The sequence below is a fragment of the Nothoprocta perdicaria genome, unplaced genomic scaffold (assembly GCF_003342845.1).
Source record: "Nothoprocta perdicaria isolate Ctin4 unplaced genomic scaffold, notPer1 scaffold_251, whole genome shotgun sequence".
NCBI classification, from domain to species: Eukaryota; Metazoa; Chordata; class Aves; order Tinamiformes; family Tinamidae; genus Nothoprocta; species Nothoprocta perdicaria.
This window is the reverse complement of record NW_020455479.1, coordinates 720,237-723,352: the sequence shown is the minus strand read 5'-3', so window position 1 is coordinate 723,352 and position 3,116 is coordinate 720,237. Positions and strand designations below refer to the sequence as shown.

General features: G+C 70.3%; 1 protein-coding gene across 1 annotated transcript in view; it reads left to right on the top strand.

Annotated features, from left to right (window-relative positions):
• The first annotated feature begins 2,949 nt into the window (after positions 1–2,949).
• The window catches only part of SSRP1 (structure specific recognition protein 1), a 6,196-nt gene continuing 6,029 nt past the window's right edge, over positions 2,950–3,116 (top strand). Inside the window, exon 1 of the mRNA XM_026040263.1 lies at positions 2,950–2,961. The gene's annotated coding sequence lies outside the window, so the exon portion shown is untranslated. The remainder of the gene's footprint in view (positions 2,962–3,116) is intronic.

Below are 3,116 nucleotides of genomic sequence, written 5' to 3'. Positions count from 1 at the left end.
GGCTGGGAATGGGCACCAGGGGCTGGGAATGGGCACCGCGGGGTCTGGGAATGGGCATGAGCATTGAGGTCTGGGAATGGGCACTGGGGTCTGGGGATGGGCATGGGTACCAGGGGCTGGGAATGGGCACTGGAGTCTGGGAATGGGGACGGGCACCAGGGGCTGGGAATGAGCACTGGGGGCTGGGAATGGGCACGGGCACCGGGGGCTGGGAATGGGCACCAGGGGCTGGGAATGGGCACCAGGGTCTGGGAATGGGCACGGGCACTGGGGGCTGGGAATGGGCACTGGGGTCTGGGAATGGGAATGGGCCCCCGGGATCTGGCAGTGGGGACAGGCATGGGGACGCACGCAGTGACAGGCAGGGTTGGTGGCACACGGGGACGGACGCAGTGCCGGGGGTGTTGGTGGCACGTGGGGACGCGGGCGACGGTGCCACCGTGTCCCCCGCGCCGGCAGGCGCTGTGCGGCCGCTGCTACCGCGGGCGCCTCGCCTCCGTGCACACGTTCGCCCTGAACCGGCGGCTGCAGCTCTGCGCCCGCGCCCACACCGCCAGCGGGCAGGTCTGGATCGGCGGCGTCACCCGGCCCCTGGTGAGCGCCCCGCGCCAGCCGCCCGCCCCACGGCCGCCCGGGGGGCTGAGCCCGCCCCACGGCCGCCATGGGCTGCCCCAGCTCTGCCCAACGTCCCCACGTCCATCCGGGGGTGTCCCAACCCTGCCCAACATCTCAGTGTCCATCCTGGGGTGCCCCGAACCTAACCGATGTCCCCGTGTCCACCTTGGGGTGCCCCAACCCTGCCCAATGTCCCCATGTCCACCTAAGGAGTCCCAACCCAATGTCCCCGTGTCCACCCTGGGTGCCTCAACCCAACCCAATATCCCCATGTCCACCTTAGGAGTCCCAACCCAATGTCCCCATGTCCACCTTAGGAGTCCCAACCCGACCCAATGTCCCCATGTCCACTTTGGGGTGACCCAACCCTGCCCAATGTCCCCATGTCCACCTAAGGAGTCCCAACCCAATGTCCCCGTGTCCACCCTGGGTGCCTCAACCCACCCCAATGTCCCCATGTCCACCTTAGGAGTCCCAACCCGACCCAATGTCCCCATGTCCACTTTGGGGTGCCCCAACCCAACCCAATGTCCCCACGTCCATCCGGGGGTGTCCCAACCCTGCCCAACATCTCAGTGTCCATCCTGGGGTGCCCCGAACCTAACCGATGTCCCCATGTCCACTTTGGGGTGCCCCAACCCGACCCAATGTCCCCATGTCCACCTTAGGAGTCCCAACCCAACCCAATGTCCCCACGTCCACTTTGGGGTGACCCAACCCAACCCAATGTCCCCATGTCCACCTTGGGGTGCCCCAACCCAATGTCCCCATGTCCACTTTGGGGTGTCCCAACCCAACCCAATGTCCCCATGTCCACCTTGGGGTGCCCCAACCCTGCCCAATGTCCCCACATCCACCTTAGGAGCCCCAACCCAACCCACGTCCAATGTCCCCACGTCCACCCCGGGGTGTTCCAGCCCTGTGCAATGTCGCCATGCCCCCCTGGGGTGTCCCAACCCTACCCAACGTCCCCGTTGCACCCCTGGGTGCTCCAGCCCCTCTCGACACCCCGCGCCCATGCTGGGGTGCCCAGCACTGCCCCGCTGCCCCACGCCCGCCATGGGGCGCCCCGGCCGCACGGCTGCCCCACGCCGGTGGCGCCGGCTGACGCCGTGGGGCGCAGGGCAGGAACGTGTACTGCCAGTGGGTGGACCACACGCTGTGGAACTACGCGCACTGGGTGCTGGGCTACCCGCTGCTCACGGGCACCCTCTGCACCTCTCTGTGCACCGCCGGTCAGTGCGGAGCGGGAGCGGGAATGGGAGCAGGGATGGACAGCGCTGGGGACAGCCGGGGACCCCGTGCCTGGCATGGGGGCTGAAACAGGGGGGTCTGGGGGCTGCAACCAGGGGGGTTTGGGGTCTGAAAGTTGGGGGGCTGCAATTTGGGGGCAGGGTGCCGCGATTTGGGGCGCTTGGGGCTGCATGGTGCGGATGTGGGGGGCCCGTGGGGCGCTGCCGGGGGCCGTGGGGCGGCGCGGCCGCACTGACCCCCTTCCCGCCGGCAGACGGGCGCTGGAGGAGCCTGCACTGCGGCACCAAGCTGCCCTTCATCTGCGAGTACTGAGCGCCCGGCCCCACGGCGCCGGGGGGCAGCGCCGCCCCGTGCCCCACGGCGCCGGGGGGCAGCGCCGCCCCACATCCCCAATAAAGTGCCTGTGTTCAGCACCCGTGTGGCACCCGCGTCCCACCCGCTGCGCCCCCCAGCCCCACGGCCGACCCCCGGGCACCCCCCGTGTCCCGCCTGTGCGCAGCGCCTGTCACCCCCGTGTCACCCGCACCAACCTACACCGCACTGCACCCGTCACCCCCGCGTCACCCGCGCTGACACCCCCGCCGCCTGTCGCTGTGGGTGCCTCTCCCTTCGGAGGTCCTCCGCTGTGGGGGGTGCACATTTTGGGGGTGCACCGCGAGGGGGTGACGCGTTTTGGGGGTGCTCTGGTGGGGGGGGTGCACGTTTTGGGGGTGTCTCCACTCGGAGGTCCTCCATTTTGGGGGTGCTCCGTTTCAGGGGTGCTTCTGGCGCCGTTTTGGGGTGCCCGATTTTGGGGAGCCCCGTTTTGGGGGTGTCCGTTTTGGGGGGGGAGCCCCGTTTTGGGGGTGCCCGTTTTGGGGAGCCCCGTTCTGGGGGTGCCCGTTTTGGGGGGGGGAGCCCCGTTTTGGGGGTGCCCCCGGGGGGGGGCAGCCCCGTTCCGGGGGCGGCGCCCCCGCCCACGTCACCGTCACCCCACGGCCGCCGCGGTGACGTCACGGGGCTCCCCCCACCGCCGGCCAATGAGGGCGGCGCGCCCGCCCCTTCCCCCCCCCCGCCGGGGAGCCGCAGTCCTCCCGCTCTCTATGGTAGCAGGTGAGAGCGCGTCGCAGGCGGGGGCTGGGGCCGCGCCTGCGCTAGCCCCACATCTCTATGGTTCAGGGGGGTGGGGGGGGGAGGCGCGGGGCCTCTCTAGCCGTCAGTCCTCCCGCTCTCTATGGTGCCGCCCGCCCGCGGAGCGGCCGCGCGCG